The 24,986-nt window shown below is 48.5% G+C and overlaps 1 protein-coding gene across 1 annotated transcript in view; it reads left to right on the forward strand.

Moving 5' to 3' along the window:
* The first annotated feature begins 1,822 nt into the window (after positions 1–1,822).
* mical2a (microtubule associated monooxygenase, calponin and LIM domain containing 2a) overlaps positions 1,823–24,986 on the forward strand; it is a 221,235-nt gene continuing 198,071 nt past the window's right edge. The window contains exon 1 of the mRNA XM_052029660.1: positions 1,823–1,970. The gene's annotated coding sequence lies outside the window, so the exon portion shown is untranslated. The remainder of the gene's footprint in view (positions 1,971–24,986) is intronic.

Here is a 24,986-nt window from a genome sequence, read left to right on the forward strand (position 1 = left end):
TGGCCGGGAGTGTTCCCATCCAGGTACCAGTCCGTCGCCGGGAGTGTTCCCATCCGGGTACCAGTCCGTGGCCAGGAGTGTTCCCATCCGGGTACCAGTCCGTGGCCGGGAGTGCTCCCATCCAGGTACCAGTCCGTCGCCGGGAGTGTTCCCATCCGGGTACCAGTCCGTGGCCGGGAGTGTTCCCATCCGGGTACCAGTCCATGGTGGGTGTGTTCCCATCCGGGTACCAGTGTGTGGCCGGGAGTGCTCCCATCCAGGAACCAGTCTGTGGCTGGGAGTGTTCCCACCCACGTACCAGTCCGTGGCCAGGAAGTGGTTTGTTTTTAAATTTTAATATTTCAAGGTAACTATTTTTCTTTCAATTTTTGGAAAAAAAATTCGGTGGCCACACAGTCTGAAATGAGAAATATTCTAAGTTTTGGAGTCAAATGGGTTTACAGTTCTGATATAAACTGGGCAGCAGCAGTGCCAAGGGTGAGTGACTGTGTCCGGGGGCGGCACTGCGCTGGGGCTCAGGGTGGATGGGAGACCAGGTGGAGGGGGGGGGGGGGGGGGGGGGGGAAGGGGGAGGGGTGAGGGTTGGGGTTGGGGGAGTGGCGCTGGCTGGGGACCAGAAGTGCGGATGCAGTCACACCTCTGCAGTGATGACAGGATGAATGCACTCAGTCTTATTCCCAGGGCTGAGGAAAGAGGAAGCAGACGGTATTGGTATTGGTTTATTATTGTCACTTGTACCGAGGTCCAGTGAAAAACTTGTCTCTCACACCGATCGTACAGGTCAATTCATTACACAGTGCAGTTACATTGAGTTAGTACAAAGTGCATTGATGTAGTACAGGTAAAAACAGTAACAGTACAGAGTAAAGTGTCACAGCTGCAGAGAAAGTGCAGTGCAATAAGGTGCAAGGTCACAACAAGGTAGATCGTGAGGTCAGAGTCCATCTCATCGTATAAGGGAACCGTTCAATCGTCTTATCACAGTGGGGTAGAAGCTGTCCTTAAAGTCTGGTGGTACGTGCCCTCAGGCACCTGTATCTTCTGCTTGATGGGAGAAGGGAGAAGAGAGAATGTCCCAGGTGGGTGGGGTCTTTGATTATGCTGGCTGCTTCACCAAGGCAGCGAGAGACAGGTTTAAGGTGAGAGGGGAGATATTTACAAGGGACCTGAGGGGCAACTTTTTCACCCAGAGGGTGGTGCGTACATGGAACGAGCTGCCAGAGGAAGGTTGAGGCAGGTACGTTAACAACATTGAAAGGGTACTCGGACAGGTACATGGATGGGAAAGGTTTAGAGGGACATGGGCCGAGTGCTGGTAAATGGGATTGGCTCAGGTAGGCACCTTGGTCAGCATGGACGAGTTAGGCCGAAGGGCCTGTTTCCGCGCTATATTGGGGTGGAGGAGTTCACCTGGTTGGGACACCGACTCCCCATCCCTAGGACCCGGGGTTAAACCACCCCCCCCCCCCCCAACCTGGTCTGGGACGGGTTAGGCGCCAGGAATCCGCTGAAACCCCGCAAGCGGTGCGGCTAATTAGCGGGGCTTGTGTCCACCGGTGACACCAGAGTGCAGGCTTCCCGATGCAACTCCGAGCAAAGACTTCCCCCTAATAAAAAAACAAGCTCTGGAGAGCTGGCAGCGGAGGGACGGGTCTGCCCGGGGTATTTAAACCCAGGCTGCCCGTAGTTGGGGAGCTGGTGAAGGCAGCTCCTGCCGGCAGCCGGTGTGGAACTTCCTACCGTGTGATTGGACACTGGCAGCCCAACCCGACCGTGCACAAATGGGAGGAACCAGGGCTCTCAAACTTGTTTGTGTGTTAAATGCATCGAGCTTTGGGGGGGGGGGAGAGAGAGAGTGCTTGTCGTTAGCACAGAGCCTGGACTCACAGAAATGTGCTAACTCCGTCTAACCAAGGGACTCTTCCAACGACTCCAGCCTTTGGGAGGCTCAGTGGCTGCCAGGAAGCTCTGTAAGTAGGAGAAACAATCTGCTGCACCCCCTCCCCTTCCCCAACAAGTGTCAATCAGTCAAGTGAGGCTAATTAAACTGGCGCTGCCTCTTCATTAACCCTCATACTGAAGGGAGCGTGGAGTTTCCGGGCTGTGGCGGTGCCTCTGCTGTTGTGTGAGGGAGCCGGCGCTGCTGTTTAATAATTAACCCCCTCAGCAACAGCAGCCCAGCAGAACTATTTCTGTTCCCAGCTATTAATAAAACAACCCGCGGGTGGTTTTCCAGGAGGGTGTGGGGAGAGGGGGTGGGGGGAGAGAAGGAGGGAGGGAGGGAGAGCAGGGAGGGGGAGGAGGAGGGAGAGCAGGGAGGGGGAGGAGAAGGGAGGGAGAGGGGAGAGAGGGAGCAGAAGGCAGGGGGAGAGGGGAAGGAGGGGGGAAGAGAGAAGGGAGAGGGGAGGCGGGGGGGAAGAGGGAGAGGGGAGGAGGGGGGAAAGAGGGGAGGGAGGGGAAAGGGGGAGGAGAAGGGAGGGGAAAGGGGGAGGAGAAGGGAGGGTGGGGGGGGTTGGGAGAAGGGAGGGAGGGATGGGGGTGGCTGTTGCTGTAACTGAAATGGTGCCAAACTCTTAAAGAAGGAAGCTGGGTTTCTGTAGCGCCTATCTCATCCCTTTCAAGGCATCCCAAAGTGCTTTGCAACCAGCGGGTGCACAGTAAGCTCCCACCAGGAGCCATGTGAGAGTGACTGGGTCATTTGGTTCGGTGATGTTGGTCGATGGTAGATTTTCAGTGGAATTCTAAATTGTCCATGAGAGTGGGGAGATGGGGGAGGTTCACTGCCTTGTCTGTGGAAATGGATCATGGATCACCGGAATGGTTTTGCTGGGGGTTGTGGCAGTTTCTGTGGGGTTTATAACCCTGGTGAGGCTGGCTGCAGGAAATCCTGTTGACAACCGGTGGTCTCGCTGCCAGCATACAACGTTACTTGGGAGAAGGATTTCAATGTCCATTATGTAGCACTCTCAATGTACCTCTTCACTGGAGAGCGATCCCAGGGACCTGCGTGAGGTAGTGGGACAGGTTATCACACCCTTGTCAGTGGAAGCTTTAAGAAGTTTTTAAAAGGAGCAGAGTTAAGGTTAGGGCAGGTACTGTGGATCTGGGAGCACAGGTAGCTGAGAGCACAGAGTGACAGAGATGGGGAGGATCGAGAGGTCTGAATAGAGGCTACAGAGAGGGAGGGGGTATTAGAGACAGGGAGGTGTGCAGGAGCCGGATGGGGTTGCGGAGAGAATGGGGTGTGGAGGCTCGAGGGGCTTACAGAGACGGGTGCAGGGGTTAGAGGGGGTGATAGATGGGGAGAGGTGGGCAGTGGAGTGGCTTTAATGTGGACTGTTGCAGTGTGAGTCTGAGGGAAAGTGACGGTGTATTTGGAACTGCATCACTTTCACTCCGCAGTGCCGGAGGTCAGGATTAAACCTGGGGTCTCTGAAGCTGTGAGGCAGTGGCTCCACCAGCTCTGCTACGGTCCTGCCCCGTGGATTTACATACCAGCACTGTTTCCATGGATGATGTCCATGCGGCAGAACCTGTCTTGATCCAAGTGGGTAGGTGGTGGAGAATCTGTTCCCGTTGGCAGATAGTTCAAAGACCGGAGGCATGGATTAGACGGGACAGGACAGTGACCTGAAGCTTGGATGGCACTGCAAACAGAGTCAGTCAGGATCTTCAGAGGAAGATCTTGTCTACAGTAAATGACAGGACTGTTAGCAGCATCGATGTACAGAGGGACCTCTGGGTTCAAGTCCATTAGCTTCCTGAAAGTGGTGACACAAGTAGACAGGGTGGTAAACATTGATTAGGCAACAGTTGGAGTATTGTGTACAGTTCTGGTCACCCCATTACAGGAAGGATGTGGAAGCTTTGGAGAGGGTGCAGAGGAGGTTCACCAGGATGCTGCCAGGATTACAGAGTATTAGCTATAAGCAGAGATTGGCCAAACTTGGGTTGTTTTCTCTGGAGCAGTGGAGGCTGAGGGGAGACCTGATAGAGGTTTATAAAATTGTGAGAGGCAGAGATAGGATAGACGGTCAGAATCTTTGTCCCAGGGTAGAAATGTCAGATACTAGAGGGCGTGGATTTAAGGTGAGGGGGGGAAAATTAAAGGAGATGTTCGGGGCAAGTTTTTTTACACAGGGAGTGGTGGGTGCCTGGAACAGGCTGCCAGGGGTGGGGGTGGAGGCAGATACGATAGTGGCGTTTAAGAGGCATTTGGACAGAAACGCGAACAGGAGGCGAATGGAGGGATATGGACCTTGAGCATTCAGAAGAGATTAGTTTGGAATGGCATTATGGTTGGCATAGACATGGTGGGCTGAAGGGTCTGTTCCTGTGCTGTTCTATTCTATGAAACAGGATGGAAATGAGGGACTGAGTGAACCACTCTACAAAGAGCTGGCAGCAGGTCAAAGGAATGAATGGCCTCCTATTTCTATGGTAGTGTGATTGGAGGAATGAATGACACAGCCCAGCACGTCACGGAAAGCATCCTCCCCTCCATGGACTCTGTCTATACCTCTCACTGTCTTGGCGAAGCAGCCAGCATAATCAAAGACCCCACCCACCCGGGTCATTCTCTCTTCTCCCCTCTCCCATCAGGCAGAAGATACAGGAGCCTGAGAGTACATACCACCAGGCTTAAGGCCAGCTTCTTTCCCACTGTGAACGGTTCCCTTATATGATAAGATGGACTCTTGACCTCACAATCTACCTTGTTGTGACCTTGCACCTTATTTTCTGCCTGCAATGCACTTCCCTGTAGCTGTGACACTTTACTCTGTATTCTGTTATTGTTTTACCCTGTACTACCTCAATGCGCTGTGTAATGAATTGACCTGTACAATTGGTATGCAAGACAAGCTTTTCACTGTACCTCGGTACAAGTGACAATAATAAACCAATTCCAATACCAATGATTTGCCCTCGCAGGGCAGCCCTCGATCCCTGGTTGCACTGATACCGAGTGCCTGCAGTGTGGAGCCACTCACCTTGGCTGCGGTTCCCCACTTGGTGCGTCTGCCCTTGCTTGCACCCCGACCCACAGGCTGGTCTCTGTGTGCCCGGTCACTTTCTCCCTTTCACTGTGGAATTACTGTCACCTCTGTGATCTTCCCACCAGCCTGAGCTGCCCCACCTTCCATCACAGCCCTCCTGGCAACGTGTATTTGTGGAATGGCAGGCTATTTATGTTCGAGCAAAGGCTCCCAGAACTAATCCCAGGGGAATGAGTTCCCAGGCCACCTCGCCTCCGCACTGAGGCTGCAGTCAGGCCATGGCCAACTGCAGGGGAGTGGTTGGGTGGGCGGATGATGCTGGAGATTGGCAAGGGCTAGTTTTAGCTGTCTGTGAACTTCCAGAGAACTTGTAGAACTGGTGTGGTTTTGGCAGTGCTGGCTGGTTTGGGGACTGACCTCTTCTCCCCTATGAGCTGGCTAGGGTTTGTTCAGCTGTTTTAGAGGGCTGCATTTTAGAGAGTCATACAGCATGGAAACAGGCCTTTCAGCCCAACTCGTCCATGAGCTAGTTCCATCTGCCTGTGTTTGGCCCATAGCTCTCTAAACCTCTCCTATCCATATACTCACCTAGATGGCTTTTAAATGCTGCTAATGTGCCAGCATCAACCACTATTCCTGGCAGCTCGTTCCAAATACGCACCACCCTCTGTGAAGAAGCTGCCCCTGATGTCCCTTTTAAGTCTCTCGCCTCTGATCTGAAACCTATGCCCTCTTGTTCTTAGCACCCCTTCCATTTTTTATTGGCCAGTATTGGTTTATTGTTGTCACATGTACTGAGGTACAGTGAAAAGCTTGTCTTGAATTAAATACAATTTTTACAAGAAAGAACACAACTAGAACAAAAAAAAACCACAAGGTCCATTTTAGTGCAAAGTGGTCATAGTGTTGCTAAACTGTAGTGATCAGGGTTGTGCCGGTTGGTTCAAGAACTAAATGGTTGAAGGGAAGTAGCTGTTCCTGAACCTGGTGGTGTGGGACTTCAGGCTTCTGTACCTCCTGCCCGATGGGAGCTGCGAGAAGATGGCACAGCCCGGACGGTGGGGATCTTTGATGATGGATGTTGCCTTCCTGAGGCAGCGCCTCCTGTAGATACTCCCGATGGAGTATCTATCTAAAGTGAGGAACAAGATGTTTAGAGGGGATCCAAGGAAGAATTTCTTTTCACCTGGAGGGTGGTTGGAAACTGGAACGAACTGCCTGAGGGGGTGGTGGAGGCAGAGGCTCTTGCAACATTTAAGAAGAATCGGAACAAGCATTTGAATCACCAAGGCAGAGAAGGTCCAGACCGAATGCTGGGAAATGGGGTTAATGTAGATAGGCACTTGATGGCCAGCAAGGACACTGTGGGCTGAAGGGCCTGTTTCTGTGCTGCGTGACTCTAATACCCCACATGTACACTATTGTAAGAGCGGCAGCGCTCAATTTGTGCACAGCAAGATCTCACAGATGTGGTAATTATCAGATTGTCTGTGCTTTGGCGATACTGAGGGGTAAATGTCCGCACCATAACACTGGGGAGAACGCCCCTGCTTTTCAGAGCAGTTGCCTACAATCTTCGCTGCCCACCTGGGAGAGTGGGCAGGGCACTTAATGTCCAGTACAAATGACAGCACCTCCAGCAGGGTGGCACTTGTTGGACTAGGGTTTTGTGCTCGGGAACTTGGACCCACAACCTTCTGTCTCGAGGCAAGAGTGTAGCCCACGGTGCTAAAGCTGACCCACCTACAGTCCCAGGGAAGGGTATAAAGAGATTTCTGGATAATAAACAGCTTCCTCGTTGACCCTCAGAGGGTGAAACTAGGGACTTAATAATGGGAAATAGGCTGACAAAGATGGCATACGGCACGCATGCCTTCATTGGTCGGGGCATTGAGTACAAGAGTCAGGAAGTCACATTGCAGCTGTATAAAACGTTGGTTAGTCCGCGCTTGGAGTGCTGTGTGCTGTTCTGGTCGCTCTGTTGCGGGAAGGATGTGGAGGCTTTGGAGAGGGTGCAGAAGAGGTTCACCAGGATACTGCCTGGATTAGAGGGCATGAGCTATAAAGAAAGGTTGGACAAACTTGGGTTGTTTTCTCTGGAGTATTGGAGGCTGAGGGGAGCCCTGATAGTTTATAAAATTATGAGAGGCACAGACAGGGAGGACAGTCAGTCTTTTCCCCAAGGTAGAAATGTTGACTACCTGAGGGTGTAACTTTAAAGTGAGGGGGGAAAGTTTTTTACACAGAGAGTGGTGGGTACCTGGAACAGGCTGCCAGGGGTGGTGGTGGGAGCAGATGCGATAGTGGTATTCAAGGGTCTGTTAGATAGACACCTGACCATGCAGGGAATGGAGGGATGTGGATCATATGCAGGCAGAAGGGATTAGTTTAATTTGCCATCGTGCTCGGCGCAGACATTGTGGGCCAAAGGGCCTGTTCCTGTGCTGTACCGTTCTGTGTTCTAGTTAAGGAAGTGGAAGAGACTTAAAAGAAATATTTTTCATCTGTCGTCATTGTAGAAAAAGCTAAAAACATTTTAATAATAGAAGAAAATCCAGGGGACAAAAGGAAGGCAAGAATGTTAACAATCTCAATCATTCAAGATAAGGCACCAGGCAAACCAATGAGATTAAAGGTCAACAAATCTCTGGACCTGACGGCTTGTACCCGAGAGTCTTAAAGGGAAAGGTGGCAGAGGTGACGGATGAGTTGGTTGTAATCCGCCATCCCCTCAAATCTGGGGAGGTCCCAGGGATTGGAAAACCACAAACATAACGCCACTCTTCAACAAAGGGGAGGGATAGAAAGCGGTTAGTCTAACATTTGTCATTATGCAAATGCTGAAGTCAATATTAAGGAGGCTATGGCAGGGCATTTGGAAAATGAAAAACTATTTGAGCTGTCAACCTGGTTTTATGAAAGGAAATTGTGTGTTGACAAATTTGTTAGAGATCTTTTGATGATATCATGAGCAGGGTGGATAAAGGGGAACTAGTAGATGTAATATATTTGGATTTCCAGAAGGCATATGATAAAGTGCCACATTAAAGGTTACTGCACAAGAACTTATGGAATTGGGGTTACTATTTTGGTAAAGGGTTTAATTAACTAACAAAACAGAATCAGGATAAATGGGTTATGTGCAGATTGGTAACCAGCGAGTAGTAACTAGCCGCAGAGCTTTGGTGATTACAGTCTAAGTCAATGTCTTGGATGAAAGAAATGAAGGTACTGTCAGCAAACCTGGCTGTCATACAGAGATGGGTAGGAAAGCAAGGTGTGGATAGGGCAACGTGTCTGCAAAAGATATGGAATGGTTCAGTGAGGTTGCAAAACTGTGGCAATTACGTGAAGGAAAGTGACACTGTCCACTTTGGTAGGAGGAATCCAGCAGAACATTGTTTAAGTGGAGAGAGCCTGCAGAATGTGTGGTGTAGAGGGAACTCTATGTGATCCAGAAGGATCTGCTTGCAGATGTGGCAAGTGATTGGGAAGGAAAGTGGGACCTTGGCCACTATTAGAGAGAGTGAAAATAAGGCAGCTGTGCTGCAACTTTACGCGGAATTGTCTGACCACACTTGGATCACACTGCACGGTTTCTGCTGCTTTATTTAAAGGTTTCACTTGCACTGGAGGCAGTTCTGAGAAAGATCACATTCCTCGTATGATGAGAGGTTGAGCAGGCCCTCAGGTACACATGCTAGTGGAGAAGATGTTTGACACTCTTCCGTCCATGGGTTGGGACACTGAGTACAAGAGTTGGTATGTCACGTTACAGTTGTATAAGACATTGGTGATACTGCACGGAGTATTGTGTGCAGTTCTGGTCGGCCAGCTTTAGGAAGGACGTCATTAAGCTGGAGAGGGTGCAGAAAAGATTTACAAGGATGTTGCTGGGACTGGAGGGATTGAGCTATAAGGAGAGCCTGGACAGGCTGGAACTGTTTTCCCTGGAGTGAAGGAGGCTGAGGGGTGACCTTATGGAGGTTTATAAACTCGTGAGGGCTGTCGATAAGCAGAATGGTCACAGTCATTCCCCAGGGTTGGGGAGTCTAAAACTAGAGGGCACAGGTTTAAGGTGAGAGGGGAAAGATTTAAAGGGACCTGAGGGGTAAGTTTTTCACCCAGAGGGTGGTGGATGTGTGGAACGAGCTGCCAGAGGAAGTGGTAAGAGGTGGGTACAACTACAATATTTAAAAGACATTTAGATGGGCACATGGACAGGAAAGGTTTAGAGGGATATGGGCCAAACGCTGGCAAATGGGGCTCACTCAGGTAGGCGGCTTGGTCAGTATGGACGAGTTGGGCTGAAGGGCCTGTTTCCCTGCTGTATCCCTGCTGTATAATTCTGTGACTTTAGGCCCGTACTCATTGGGGTTGAGAAGAATGAGAGGTGATCTCATTGAGGTGTTAGACTAGGAGGGGATTGGCGGGGTGGATGCTGAGACAATGTTTCTCCCAGTGGGGGTATCCGGACTAGGAGGATCATCGTTTCAGACTCAGGGATTCGGACAGATGAGGAGGAATTTCTTCTCTCGCAGGGTTGGATCTTTGAAATCCTCTGCTGCAGAGGGCTGGTGAGGCAGAGACTGAAAGTATTCAAAGCCGAGAAAGCTTTCTAGTTAAGAAAACGTATGGGATGTTAGCTTTCATAAGTCGTGGGATCGAGTTTAACAGCTGCAAGGTAATGATGCAGCTTTACAAAACTCTGGTTAGACCACACTGTGTCCAGTTCTGGTCGCCTCATTATAGGAAGGATGTGGAAATGTTGGAAAGGGTGCAGAGGAGATTTAACAGGATGCTGCCTGGTTTGGAGAGTATGGATTATGAGGAGATACTAAGGGAGCTCGGGCTTTACTCTTTGGAGAGAAGGAGGATGAGAGGAGACATGATAGAGGTGTACAAAATATTAAGAGGAATAGATAGAGTGGACAGCCAGCGCCTCTTTCCCAGGGCACCAATGCTCAATACAAGAGGGCATGGCTTTAAAGTAATGGGTGGGTTGTACACTTTGGAAACAGAAATAAACGTACAAAGGGACCTGGGGGTACTCGTGTAGGATACCCTAAAGGTTAACCACCAGGTCGGATCAGTGGTAAGGAAAGTGAATGCTATGTTGGCATTCATTTCGAGAGGTATAGTGTATAAAAGTAGGGAGGTGTTGATGAAGCTCTATGGGGCAGTAGTGAGGCCTCATTTGGAATACTGTGTGCAGTTTTGGGCCCCATATCTTAGGAAGGACATGCTGATGTTGGAGAGAGTTCAGAGGAGATTTACGAGGATGATTCCTGGAATGAAAGGGCTTACATACGATAAGCGTTTGTCAGCTCTTGGACTGTACTCACTGGAATACAGAAGAATGAGAGGGGACCTCATAGAAACATTTCGAATGTTGAAAGGACTGGACAGAGTAGATGTGGCTAAGCTGTTTCTCTTGGTGGGTGAGTCCAGGACCAGAGGGCACAATCTTAGAATTAGAGGGTACCGGTTTAAAACAGATGAGGAGAAATTTCTTTAGCCAGAGGGTAGTGAATTTATGGAATTCTTTGCCACGTACAGCAGTGGAGGCCCTATCATTGGAGGTGTTTAAGGAGGAGATAGATAGTTATCTAATTAGTCAAGATATCAAGGGATATGGGAATAAGGCTGGAAATTGGGGCTAGAAAGGGATAGTTTTTTTCTCTCTCACGGACATTCCCCCATTTCTCATTTCTTTTTCTTTTTTCGCTTTCTTTTCTTTGGAGCAGACTCAATGGGCCAAATGGCCTACTCCTGCTCCCTTGTGATCTTGTGAGATATCAGAGGGAGGTTTTTCACCCAGAGAGTGGTTGGGGCATGGAATGAGCTGCCTGGGGTGGTGGTGGAGGCAGGTACGTTGGTCAAATTCAAGAGATTACTAGATAAGCATGTGGAGGAATTTAAAATAGAGGGATATGTAGGGGGGAAGGGCTTAGTTAGTCTTAGGCGAGGTTTAGAGGTTGGCACAACATTGTGGGCCAAAGGGCCTGTACTGTACTGTACTTTCTATGAAACTATGAGACAGAATCTCGCACTGTCGGGAGTGGATCAAAATAAGATCGAACCCATCGTGATATTATTGACTGGTGGGGCAGGCTAGTGGGGCTGAATGGTCCACTCCAGCTCCTTTTTTTACATTATTAAGAAGCCATCTCCTCTCCCAATTAATCTCACAGATTAAAGGGAGCTGTGTGACATTATTTCACATCAATGCCAGCTCAGCACTCCTTATCTCTGGTGACCATTTTGGGATGGCCCACACGTTTGACAGTTGTTATCGTTCGGCAGGGTGTCGGTTTAACCGTTTCAGAGCTGTGAGGGATCTGCTGCAGAAGCAGGATTTACTGTTGGAACCGGCAGTGCAACAAACCTCCACAGCATCTGATGGGCTCTTTTGGAAAAGGTTTCTGATAAGGAAGATTTACTGGCAGAGATTTTGAACATAATTCACCTGATATTATTGAAGCGTTGTTGAGTCATCCATTGATTGGGTGTGACAGAACACTGGTCTCTCACCAGGTGGCTGATGCTGAAGTTTACTGCTAGGGCAATTTAAGAATTAGAATTAAACCTAACTCATTTGGAAGTTTAAAAACTGGAACTAATTTTTAAATTTAAAAAAAACACTGGTTTGTTGTATCCACTGGGGAAAGCGACCAGCTTTCCTTCTAACTTCTGGGCCTGTCTGTGACTCCAGAACAACAAGCTTTGACTCTTCAATAAAAACAAAAAATGCTGCAAATATTCAGCAGGTGAGGCAGAGTCTGTGGAGGGAGAAACCATTTGTGTTTCAGGTCTGTGGCCCTTCATCGGTACTGGGAAGGAGAGAAATCCAAGGAGGGTTTCATTGGGAGAGGAAGTGGGGGAGGGATATGTAAAGCAAACGTCTTGGCTCTTGTTTGAAATCGAGCACCTAGGTGTGTTAAACTTGCTTTGCCAAGTTGAAGAAGCAGTTCTCTGCAATCTTATCAGGACAGGGAAATATCTCTTGCAGATACTGGGAATGAACAATAAAGTATTTGTTAAATGACAGCGGAGCTGGCGTGTGTGTTGTGGGATTGTGATTGGGCTGTGTGACGTATCGTGTGTTTTCTGTGTATTGCGTGTATGTGTGGTGCCTCACACAATCTGACAGTATTAAGTTCATGTTCTTGAAAAGCATTGAGAAAGATTTCTAATTAATGAATTGGTGTCAGTCTTCCAGTATCATATTACTGTAACTAACGTGAGGAAATGAAAGATAAACTACTTAGCGAGAATGTAAGGAGCAGAGAGGCTTTAATAAATGTCCGGGAAATTGATTGGTTTCCTTTCAAAAAGCTGAAGTCAAGTGGAATTGTTTCAAACTAGAAATGATTTATAAACCAGAAGGGGTCCTGAGATAGAGGCACTGAGACATGAACCAGCATAGTAACCAGACCATCGGCTCACTGAAGTGCAGGGATTTTGGCTCTGGACAGTTCTTAAAACCTTGATGCATCCCTGCAGGTTCCCCTCCAAGTCACACACTATCCTGACTTGGAAATATATCGCCATTTCTTCATGGTCTCTGGGGTTAAATCCTGGAACTCCCTTCCTTACAGCACTGTGGGAGCTCCTTCACCAGAAGGACTGCAGCAGCTCAGGAAGGCGGCTCATACCCACCTTCTCAGGGGTTGATTAGGGATGGGGAATAAATGCTGGTCTTGCCAATCTCACCCTGAGGAAGGAATGACTTGTATTTCTATGGCACCTTTTGCAACCTTGGGATGTCTTGCAGCCAGTGAATCCTCTCTTTCCCAAGAAAGGACCTTTTAACAAACAATGTGCTGGAGGAACTCAGCAGGTTGAGCAGCATCTATGGGGGGGGAGGTTGGGGAAGGAATTGTCAACGTTTTGGGCCAAAACCCTGCATTGGGACTAGAAACATGCACAAATCCTTTCCCTCCACAGATGCTGATTGACACACTAAGTTCCTCCAGCAGATTGTTTGTTAATCCAGATTCCAGCATCTGCAGTCTCTTGCGTAAGTACTGCCGAGGTTTTATGAGGTGTTGCTCAGACCGCGTTTGGAATATTGTGAGCAATTTTAGGCCCCATATCTGAGGAAGGACGTGCTGACCCTGGAGATGGTCCAGAGGAGGTTCACAAGAATGATCCCAGGAATGAAAGGCTTAACCTATGAGGAGCGTTTGATGTCTCTGGGCCTGTACTTGATGGAGTTCAGAAGGATGAAAGGGGATCTCATTGAAACCTACCGGATACTGAAAGACCTGGATAGAGTGGATGTGGGGAGGATGTTCCCATCAGTGGGAGAGTCCAGGATCTGAGGGCACAACCTCAGAATAAAGGGACGTCCCTTCAGAACAGAGATGAGGAGGAATTTCTTCAGCCAGAGGGTGGCGAATCTGTGGAATTCATTGTCACAGATGGCTGTGGAGGCCAAGGGTGTTAAGAGTTATGGGGAGAAGGCAGGAGAATAGCGATTGGGGGAAAAATTCAGCCATGATTGAATGGCGGAGCAGACTCGATGGGCCGAATGGCCGAATTCTGCTCTTATATATTTATGGTCTTATGATCTCCTGTGTCTCCAGGACCTTCTCTTTACCCACTGTGACTTAGCACCTCAGTCTGAAACAGCTTAAATCAAAATAGTTTGCGTTCAGACTGGGTTATTCATCAGAATGGTCAGTGAATTATGACAAATGCATTTATAAAACTTGAAGGAGCTTGTTGGGACTTGACATGTGGCCCTGAGTGGAACAGAGAGTTGTTTTTGTTTTCTAAAAATATACTTTGTTTAATTGCAAATTTTATGAACAGAACATTCATCTGTGTCATTGACTGGATGTGGTATATCACCACGTCTGCTCCAAGTATTTACATCCTGTCGACATGGTATCAGTTCTTCCTGCCCAATGTTCCATCAGCGATAAGTTTGAGAGCTTTACACAGGGACCAGCCCTTCAGTGTCCAGTGTCTGTGGACCTTCCCCACAGACTCTTCGCATTGGCTGCACCGAGCTTCAGTGCGTCCCTCAGCACGTACTTCTGCAGCCTGGAATGTGCCAGTCGATTGACCTGTACGATCGGTTTGTAAGACAAGTTTTTCACTGTACCTCGGTACAAGTGACAATAATATACCAATACCAGTCGGCAGCATTCCCCTATGGGCATCTCGCTCTGCTAGAAGACCAACAACTTTCAGGCAGACCAGAGCATGTCTGTCACCAAATAGATGATCTTCTGGTGCTAGGTAATGATTGTCTCAGTGTGTGTCCCTGGGAAACAGTCCCCAGATACAGAGTCTGCTTTCCTCCAATGTCCCAAAGACGTGCTGCTAGGTTAATTGGCTCCTGAAATTTACCTCTTAGTTTAAGTAAGTAGCAAAAGAATCAGATGGGAGTTGAGAGAACAAGTTGCAGACTGCAGAGAAATAAGGAGGGGCAAATGGGACTGATGGGATTGCTCTATTGGGAGCTGGCATGGGACTCAATGGGCTGAACGGCTTCCTTCTGTGTTGTGTTAAGTAAGGAAGTTCGGCAGACATAAGAGACTGCAGATGCTGGAACCTGGAGAACAAACCGGCGAGGTCGGTGGGTCAGGCAGCATTTGTGGAGGCAGAGGGATGGCCGAGGTTTTGGGTCAAGGCCCTGCATTAGGACTGAGTGGGAAGAGAGTCAGTGGAAAGAGGAGGGAGGGAGGGGTGAGGCAGGAGCTGTTAGGTGATAGGTGGATCCAGGTGAGGAGGGGTTGATGGACAGATGGAGCGAGGTGGGGAGGGAGGGGCGGAGAGGGTGACAGAGGCTGGGAGGTGGTAGGCGGAGGCAACATGGGCGATGAAATCTGATAGGAGAGGAAGAAAGTTTGTCGGCTATTGGAGACAAGTTCAAGCCCGGGGGAGTGGTGTGTAATACAGGTAATAATCTGTCTTTCAGTCATGTTAAAGAATAAACAGTGTCAAGAACATACTGGAACCTAAGATGTCAAAGCAGTTGGAGGCCATTCAGCCTGCTGTGTCTGCTCCTCAATCAGATTGTGGCTGATCTCTCATCCTGCCACCACTTCCCTGCACTGATCCCATTGACTTTGATTCCTTGAAATCTATCAGTTGTTGCCTTGTATGTACTCAGCAACCGAGGCCCCACCTTCCAAAGATTCCCCACCCTCTGCGTGATGGAATTCCGTTTTTATCTCGGCTCTGAATGGTTGGTCCCTTATTTTGAGTCTGTGACCCCAGCCAGGGGAACCATTACCCCTGCATCTAACCTGTCTGATCTCTTAGTGCTGTATTTTTGAATGAGATGGTCACTTATTCCTCTAAACCCTTGAGAGTACCGACTCTCCGCATTCCAGGAATCAATGCACTCCCTCTATTGCAAGTAAGGCCTTTCCTATAGGGAGACAGATCACTGGGTGAAATTCCAGATGTGGTCTCACCAGAACTGTATGTAATTGGAGCAAGATGTCTCTATTCTTGTACTCAAGGTCCTCTTGTGAAAAGAGCCAACGTGCCGTTGACCTTCCTAGATACCTGCTCTACCTGCATGTAGCTTGCGGTGATTCATGAACTCCCAGGTCCCTCTGAACACCAACGTCCTTCACACCATTTAAAAAAAGATTCTGCATTTGTATATTTTCTACAAAGTGGACGATTCCCCTTTCTTCATTTGAAATTCAATCTGCCATGTCAAAGTCAAGTTTATTGTCAGATGCACAAGTCCATGTGTGCACAGGTGCAATGAAAAACTTACTTGCAGCAGCATCACAGGCACAGAGCATCAGATAAGCAATGTTCACAAAAACATAAATTAAACACAACTTTTACAAGAAAGAACACAATTAGAACAAAAAAAGTCCAATTTAGTGCAAAGTGGTCACAGTGTTGCTAAACTGCAGTGATTAGGGTTATGCCGGTTGGTTCAAGAATCAAATGGTTGAAGGGAAGTAGCTGTTCCTGAACCTGGTGGTGTGGGGACTTCAGGCTTCTGTACCTCCTGCCCAATGGGAGCTGTGAGAAGATGGCACGGCCCGGATGGTGGGGATCTTTGATGATAGATGTGGCCTTCTTGAGGCAGCGCCTCCTGTAGGTACTCCCGATGATGGGGAGGGAGTCCTTGCCCAGTCTCCCGGCCTGTCTGAGGAGAAGGTTCCTGCCTCAATTTTACACTTATACCTGTACTGCACATTCTCTGTAACTGTAACACTTTATTCTGCACTCTGTTATTGTTTTCCTTTGCACTACCTCAATGCACTGTTGTAACGAAATTATCTGTATGGACGGTGTGCAAGACAAGTCTTTCACTGTACCTCAGTACATGAGACAATAATAAGCCAATTCACCAATGTAATTTACTTCACCCTGACGGACATCTCTGCCATTGTGGCACACCATCCACATCTCCTCTCCAGCCCAGCATTCCCTTGACCCCTTGCCCTGGGTTGCTGTGGGCTCAGTCCCCAACACAAGGCTCATTCACTCTCGGCTGAGGGCTGTTGAAGTCTCTAGGGTGGGAATTGAAGCCTCCAGCTGTGGAGAGGGTTGTTTAAGTACTGTTGTTTGAGTGCACCATCCTAGGAGCTGTGATTTAATGGCCACCCACTTCAATTCTTCATCCCACTCCCGCGCTGACATGTCTATCCATGGCCTCTTCTACTGCCACGTTGAGGCCTGGCACAGGTTGGAGGAACAACACCTCATATTCTGCCTTGGGAGTCTCCAACCTGATGGCCCCAACATTGATTTCTCTAACCCCACCCCTTCTTTTTCTCTCCCCCCCCCCCCCCCCCCCCCCCCCCCCACTGTCTTCCCTTACTCCTGTAGCTCCCTTCCCCTGCCTGGATGACCTGCCCATCTCCTCTCCTCCCCTCCCCCATCCTTTATTCCACGGTCCACTGTCCTCTCCTACCGGATTCCTCCTCTTTCAGCCCTTTGCCTCTTCTACCCATCACGTCTCAGCTTCTCACATTCCCCCCACCCACCCCCCCTCACCTGAACTCACCTGTCCCTTGCCTGCGTGTGCTCCTCCCCCTCCCCCCACCTTCTTATTCTGGCTCCTGCCCTCTTCCTCTCCAGTCCTGATGAAGGGTCTCGGCCCGAAACAGCGACTGTTTATTTCCCTCCACGGATGCTGCCTGACCTGCTGAGTTCCCCCAGCACTTTTGCGTGTGTTGCTCCAGTTTCCAGCATCTGCAGAGTTTCTTGTGTCCCCACTTAATGGACTTTGCTGTTTTCCAGTGTTTCACATTGTTGCTTCAACCTTTCAGAGAATGTATTTCCGGAAGTGTATCACTAATAAAGGGTTGTTAGGACAAGCCTATCGTGACGTTGGCAAGTAGTGCTGCCTGTGTCTTTAGTCTGACATTTTCGGTGGGAGCTGTTCAAATCAGTTTCAATTTTTTTTTGTGAATAGATTTCCGGACAGGATGAACTGGTAAGACAGCATGCTGAGAGCCTGGTGAGCCATAAACAGCCTCGGGTGGCGAGGGAGGTTCTGGGAGGGAGCTCCAGAACTCGGGGCCCGGGCTGCCAAAGACACAGCTGCCAGGGGTGGAGTCAGTGCTCTGGGGGACGAACAAGTGGCCAAATCAGGAGGAATGCAGAGATCTTGAAAAACGTTGTCAGGTTAAATGAAGTTACAATGGTGGGGCGGGAGAAGGGTTTGGAGTCGTTTGAAAATAAGGATATGAATTGTAAAGGTGAGGTGTTTTCATCCAGTGAGAGGAGAGATGGTGGAGGGCAGGTATACTTCGAGTCAAGCAGTTTCCATTGTAAACAGCAAAGTGGAAGAGTGAAGTTAAATGAGAAAGCAACGAGAGGGGTGAACAAATATGGGCAAGTAAAATCAGTGAGAATCCAGAGATGTTTTGTGAGCGTGTGAATCTTGGGGAAAGGGTAGGGTCCAGTCGGAATTAAGTGGATAACGGTGTCACGGTGGAGAATGTGGGTTGGATTCTTCTCGACCTCAAGAAGTTGTAGAGAGTTGTGGACACAGCCCAGGCCATCTCGCAGACCAGCCTCCCCTCCATTGACCCCATCTACATTTCCCACTGCCTCAAGAAAGCAGCCAGCGTAATCAAGGATCCCTCCCACCCCCGGACATTCTTTCTTCTCCCCCCTCTTTATTGGGCAGAAGATACAAAAGCTTGAGAACATGTACCACCAGGCTCAAGGACAGTTTTCATCTGCTGTTATTAGACTCTTGAATGGAACTCTTCTACGCTAAAGAGGAACTCTTGATCTCCCAATCTACCTCGTTGTGGCCCTTGCACCTTGTTGTCTACCTGGACTGCACTTTCTCTGTAACTGTTACATTATATTCTGCATTCTGTTTTCTTTTTGCTATCTTGATGTAATTATGTATGGAATGATCTGTCTGGATGGCACGCAAACAAAAGCTTTTCACTGTACCTCGGTACATGTGACAATGATAAACCAATACTAATATCAATCTTGGATGGGATAAATATAGTAAAGGAGGAAGTATGAAAAGGTTTAGCATCTTTGAAAGTGGATAAAACACCAGGCCCAGATGAAATGTATCCCAGGCTGTTAAAGGAAGCCACGCAAGGTGGGGAGGGGGATTGCAGATCGTCATTGTTCAATCCTCCCCTGGCCACAGCAGTGATACCGGGAGATGGGAGGACTACTGACGCTGTACCATTGTTCGAGGAGAGAGGAAAGGGTTCAACTAATCACAGGTCAGTTGGTTTAACTCTGGTAGTGGGAAATTTGTTAGAATCCATTCTGAGTGATGGTGTGCACCCTTCACTTAGAAAGGCACAGATTGTGCCGGGACACTTGGCATGGATTCATTAAGAGAAGGTGGGGTTTTAGTAATGTATTGAAAGTGGCTACACAGGTAGACAAGGTGGTTAAGAAGGCTTATGGAATGCTTGCATTTATTAATCAGGGTATTGAGTACAGGAGTCAAGAAGTGTTGATGCATCTCGATAGAATTCTGGTTAGGCCGCAATTAGAGTATTGTGTGCAGTTCTGGTCACCTCACTATAGGAAGGATGTTGAGGCTTTAGAGAGGGTGCAGAGGAGGTTTACCAGGATGCTGCATGGATTAGAAGGCATGTGCTATCAGGAGAGGCTGGACAAACTTGGGCTCTTTTCTCTGGAGCGGTGGAGGCTGAGGGGTGATCTGTTGGAAGTGTATAAAATTGTGAGGGGCAGAGATAGGGTGGACAAGCAATATCTTTTACCCATTATTGAGTGATCCAGTACCAGAGGGCATGTATTTAAGGTGAGAGGGGGTAGGTTCAGAACAGAGGTGAGGTGTAAGTTTTTTACTCAGAGTGGTGGATGCCTGGAATGTGTTGCCTGATAGAGTGGTGGAGATAAATTCATTGGGGGCTTTTAAGGGGAGCTTGGATGGGCACATGAATGAGAGGAAAATGGAGGGATATGGGTATTCTGTAGGTTACGTCGGCGGTTTAGCCTAGTTTAGCAAGGCTTTTGACGAGGTGTCACCACATTGCAGGCTGCTCAAAAGAGTAAGTGCCCATGAAGATCCATGGGGAAAGTTGGACAGCATGGAAACAGGCCCTTCGGCCCAACTCATTCTGCTGACCAAGATGCCTACCTGAGCTAGTGCCATTTGACTGCGTATGGCCCAACCTTTCCCATCCATGAACCTGTCCAAATGTCTTCTTATTGTACTTTCTACCACTTCCTCTGGCAGCTCGTTCCACACACCCACCACCCTCTGTGTGGGGAAAAACTTGCCCCTCAGGTCCCCTTTAAATCTTTCCCCTCTCACCTTAAACCTATGCCATCCAGTTTTGAACTCCCCTACCCTGGGGAAAAGACTGACCATTCATCATATCGATGCCCTTCATGATTTTAAAAACCTCTATAAGGTCACCCCTCAGCCTCCTTCGCTCCAGGGAAAAGTGTCCCAGCCTCCCCTTATAACTCGAGCCCTCCAATCCCGGCAAAGTCTCTGTGAATTTTTTCCGCACCCTCTTGTGCTTAATCACCTCCTTCCTTCAGTGTGGTGATCGGAACTGTACAAAGTACTTCAAGTACAGTCACACCAACATCCTGTACAGCCGGAACATGCCGTCCCAACTCCTGCACTCCATGCCCCAACCAATGAAAACTAGTGTGCTATAAACCTACTTCACCACCCTGCCTACCTGAGTTGCCACTTTCAGGGAACTATGTACTTGTACCCCGAGGCCTCTCTGCTCTACAACACTCCCCAGGGCCCTGCCATTCATCGTGAGTGTCCTGCCCTGGTTTAACTTTCCAAAATGCATCACTTTGCACTTGTCTGTGTTAAATTCCATCCGCCACTCCTTGGCCTGCTTTCCCAGTTGATCTCGATCCTGTTGTAAAAGTGACAAATCGGCTCCAATATTGGCTCAGTGTCAAGTGATTTATGACTGGAAGCCTGTGACCAGTGGAGTTCCACGTGACTCACGACTCAGATCCCTTTATTTTTCGTAATGATGTGGACTTTAACGTATGGAGCACATAAAAGAAGTTTGCAGATGATAGAAAAGTTGGCTGTGTGATTGACGGCAAGAAGGACCGCTTTTGACTGCAGGTCTGGTCATTTGGGGAGAGAAAGGGGCCATGAAACATCCTTGGCGAGTAGGATTAAGGAAAATCCAAAGGTTTTTTATGCATGCCTGAAGAACCAGAAAGCAACTAGGAAGAGGGTACGACCACTTAAGGATAAAGTAGGGAATTCACGTCTGGACCCAGAGGATTGGTGAGCTACTAAACAAGGACTTTGCATCAATTGTCCAAGGAGATAGCCATGGAGGATAGTGCAGCCAGTGTGGATGATGCTGATATTCCAGGGCATGTTGAGATCAAGAGGGACCAGCGTTTGGTCTATGGAAGAACATTCAGGTGGATGTCCCCAGGTCCTGATGGGATCTATTCCAGGTAATTGAGAGAGGCAGGAGAGGAGATTGCTGGGGCCTTGACAGAGATCATTGTGCCCTCCCTGGCCACAGGCGGGGTCCCAGAGGACTGGAGAGTAGCCAATGTTGTTCATTTGTTTAAGAAGGACAACAGGGACAAACCAGGAAACTCTATGCCAGTGAGCTTCATGTCGGTGTGAAGGAAGCTCTTGGAGAGGATTCTTAGAGATAGGATTTACCCACAGTTGGAAAAGCATGGGCTTGTGCGGGAGAGATCCGGTCTTACCAACTTGATTGAGTTTTTTTGAGGAGGTGACAAAGATGATTGAGGGTAGGGCAGTGGATGTGGTCTACGTGGATGTTAATGAGGCATTTGACAAGGTCCCTCTTGGTATGCTGATCCAGAAGATTAAGATGCATGGGATTCATGGTCACTTGATAGATTGGCTTGGTCATAGAAGATAAGAGGATAATGGCGGAGGGATGTTATTCTGACTGAAGGTTCGTGACCAGTGTGATCTGCAGGGATCAGTGCTGGGACCTCTGTTTGTGATCTATATAAATGACTTGAATGTATGTGGGTGGGTTAATAAGTTTGTGGATGACACAAAATTTGGTTGGAATTGTGGACGGTGTAGGAAGTCGTCGAAGGACACCGCAGGTCGTCGAAGGACACCGCAGGATATAGACCAGCTACGGATATGGGCAGAGAAATGGCAGATGGAGTTTAATCTAGGCAAATGTGAGGTGTTGCACTTTGGGAGGTGAAATGCAAGGGGAAAGTATATAGTAAATGGAAGGACCCTTAACATCGATGTGCAGAGGGATCTTGATGTGCAAGTCCATAGCTCCCTGAAAGTGGCAACACAAGTTGATAGGGTGGTAAGGAAAGTGGCATGCTTGCGTTCAATGGTTGGGGCATTGAGGATTGAGTAAGATGAAGCTGAAAAAACTATGGTGAGACCGCATTTGGAGTGCTGTGTGCAGTTCTGGGCACCCTATTAGAGGAAGGGTGTGGAGAGGGTTCAGAAGAGGTTCACCAGGATGCTGCCTGGATTAGTGAGTATGAGCTATAAGGAGAGGTTGGACAAACGTGTTGTTCTCCCTAGAGTATCGGAGGCTGAGGGGAGGCCTGATGGAGGTTTGTGAGATTATGAGAGGCACAGATATAGTAGACAGTCAAAATCTTTTTCCCAGTGTAGAAATGTCAAATACTAGAGGATGTGCTTTTAAGGTGAGAGGGGGAAAGTTTAGAGGGGATATTCGGGGCAAGTTTTTTTTACACAGAGAGTGGTGGGTGCCTGGAACGTGCTGCCAGGTGTGGAGGTGGAAACATTAGAAACATTTAAGAGGCATTTAGACAGGCACATGAACAGGCAGGGGATGGAGGGATATCGGCCATGTGTAGACAGACAGGCAGGTTTAGTTTAATTTGGCATCATGGTCAGCATGAACATGATGGGCTGAAGGGCCTGTTCCTGTGCTGTACTGCTCTGTGTTCCCATGCTGCCTTTGAGCTGCTTCAAATTCCTTCCATCCCCGGCAGCCACCAACAGTGTTGGCTGAAGCTGGCTGTCCTCACACCAATGGAGCGCTGCATGGATATAGAAACACAGAAAAGCTACGGCACAATTCAGGCCCTTCGGCCCACAAAGCTGTGCTGAACACATCCCTACCCTAGAAATTACTAGGTTTACCCATAGCCCTCTATTTTTCTCATCTCCATGTACCTATCTAACAGTGTCTTAAAAGACCCTATCGTATCCGCCTCCACCACCGTTGCCGGCAGCCCATTCCACACACTCACCACTCTCTGAGTAAAAAACTTACCCCTGATGTCTCCTCTGTACCTACTCCCCAGCACCTTAAACCTATGTGCTCTTGTGGCCACCATTTCAGCCCTGGGGAAAAGCCTCTGACTATCCACCCGATCAATGCCTCTCATCATCTTATACACCTCAGTCAGGTCCCCCCTCATCCTCCATCGCTCCAAGGAGAAAAGGCCGAGTTCCCGCAACCTGCTTTCATAAGACATGCTCCGCATTCCAGGCAGCATCCTTGTAAATCTCCTCTGCACCCTCTCTACGGCTTCCACATCTTTCCTGTAGTGAGGCGACCAGAACTGAGCACAGTACTCCAAGTGGGGTCTGACCAGGGTCCTATATAGCTGCAACAATACCTCCCGGCTCCTAAATTCAATTCCCCAATTGATGAAGGACAATACACCATATGCCTTCTTAACCACGGAGTCAAACTGTGCAGCCGCTTTGAGCGTCCTATGGACTCTGACCCCAAGATCCCTCTGATCCTCCACACTGCCAAGAGTCCTACCATTAAGACTATATTCTGCCATCATATTTGACCTACCAAAATGAACCACTTCACACTTATCTGGGTTGAACTGCATCTGCCACTTCTCAGCCCAACTTTGCATCCTATGTCTCGCTGTAACCTCTGACAGCCCTCTATACTATCCACAACACATCTAACCTTTGTGTCATCAGCAAACTTACTAACCCATCCCTCCACTTCCTCATCCAGGTTGTTTATGAATGATGGTGAACACTGTTGGCAACACATTCTAATTAACAATTTGCAGGTATCGCATTGTGTTCTGAGGCATGTGGCTCCTCTGGTGAGACAGGCAGAGTGCATGGACTGGGCTGACTTAAAATGTTGGCAAAGACAGCCCGAAATTGGGATGTTTCTCCTGCATAATCGGGCGAGGGTTTCAGTGCAGGACCAACATTTGTCTGTCCTCGACTGTCCTCCAAGTAATGGTGGGGGTTAACCACATTGTTCTGAGTCCCACACCACCCCACCCACTCGCTGCATTTGTCCAATTTCTGTTTCTAAACTTCCTGCCGACTATCCTGACAGGCAGACACCCCAGGTCACAGCGGCTCAGCCTATGAACGTGTGAACCAGCAGGAGTAGGCCACTCGGCCCCTCCAGTCTGCCCTGCTGTTCAATAATATTACGGTTGACCTCCCTTATTGCAACCTTGACTCCATTTTCCATCCAGTCACAATGACATTTCACCTCTTGCAACCTCCCCTGCCTTAAAATTATTCAAAGATACTACTTTCTCTCTGAGGAAGGGAGTTCCAACGACAACTCCTGTAGAAATAATTTTTACCAAATCTCTTTTAAGTGGGTGACCATTTATTTTTGAACAGTGACCCCGAGCTCCAGACTTCCCCCTGAGAGGAAACACCCTCTCCCCACCACCCTTTGGATAGTTGGACAGGCACATGGATAGGAACAGTTCAGAGGGATATGGTCAAATGCAGGCAAATGGGACTGGCTTAGATCTTGGTCAGCATGAAGGAGCCAGTTTCCATGCTGTGTTACTCTATGACCCTGTCAAGACCCCTCAGGGCCCTACATGTTTTAACCAAGTTGCCTCTTGTTCTTCTAAATGACCCCATTTTGTCCAACCTCTTCCCATTGGGCAACCCACCCATTCCAGGTCTCAGCCCAGTAAACCTTCTCATTAATGTTGACCCTTAAGTCAGGAAACCAGTGTTGTACACCATACTGCAGATGTGGTCTTGCCCGTGCCCTATATAACTCGAGTTATGAATTCATTTCATAGAACATAGAACAGAGGACACTATAGAACAGTACAGGTCCTTCGGCCACAGTGTTGTGCCAACATTTTATCCTGCTCTGTTATCTATCTAACCCTTCCCCCACATAGCCCCCTATTTCTCTATCATTCATGTGTCTATCTAAGAGCCTCTTAAATATCTCTAATGTATCTGCCCCCACAACCTCTGCCGGCAGTGCGTTCCACACACCCACCACTCTCTGTGTAAAAAAAAAACTTACCTCTGACATCCCCCTTATACCTTGCTCCAATAACCTTAAAATTATGGCCCCTCGTGTTAGCCATTGTTGCCCTGGGAAAAAGTCTCTGACTGTCCACTCGATCTATGCCTCTTATCATCTTGTACACCTCTATCAAGTCACCTCTCATCCTCCTCCTCTCCAAAGAGAAAAGCCCTAGCTCGCTCAACCTATCCTCATAAGACAATGAATTCCCTTAGCAATAAATGGTATCAATTACTTGTTATATGTGCATGGAGCCTTTGGCAAATCGTTA

The sequence above is a fragment of the Pristis pectinata genome, chromosome 14, assembly GCF_009764475.1.
Source record: "Pristis pectinata isolate sPriPec2 chromosome 14, sPriPec2.1.pri, whole genome shotgun sequence".
In the NCBI taxonomy this organism is placed as follows: domain Eukaryota; kingdom Metazoa; phylum Chordata; class Chondrichthyes; order Rhinopristiformes; family Pristidae; genus Pristis; species Pristis pectinata.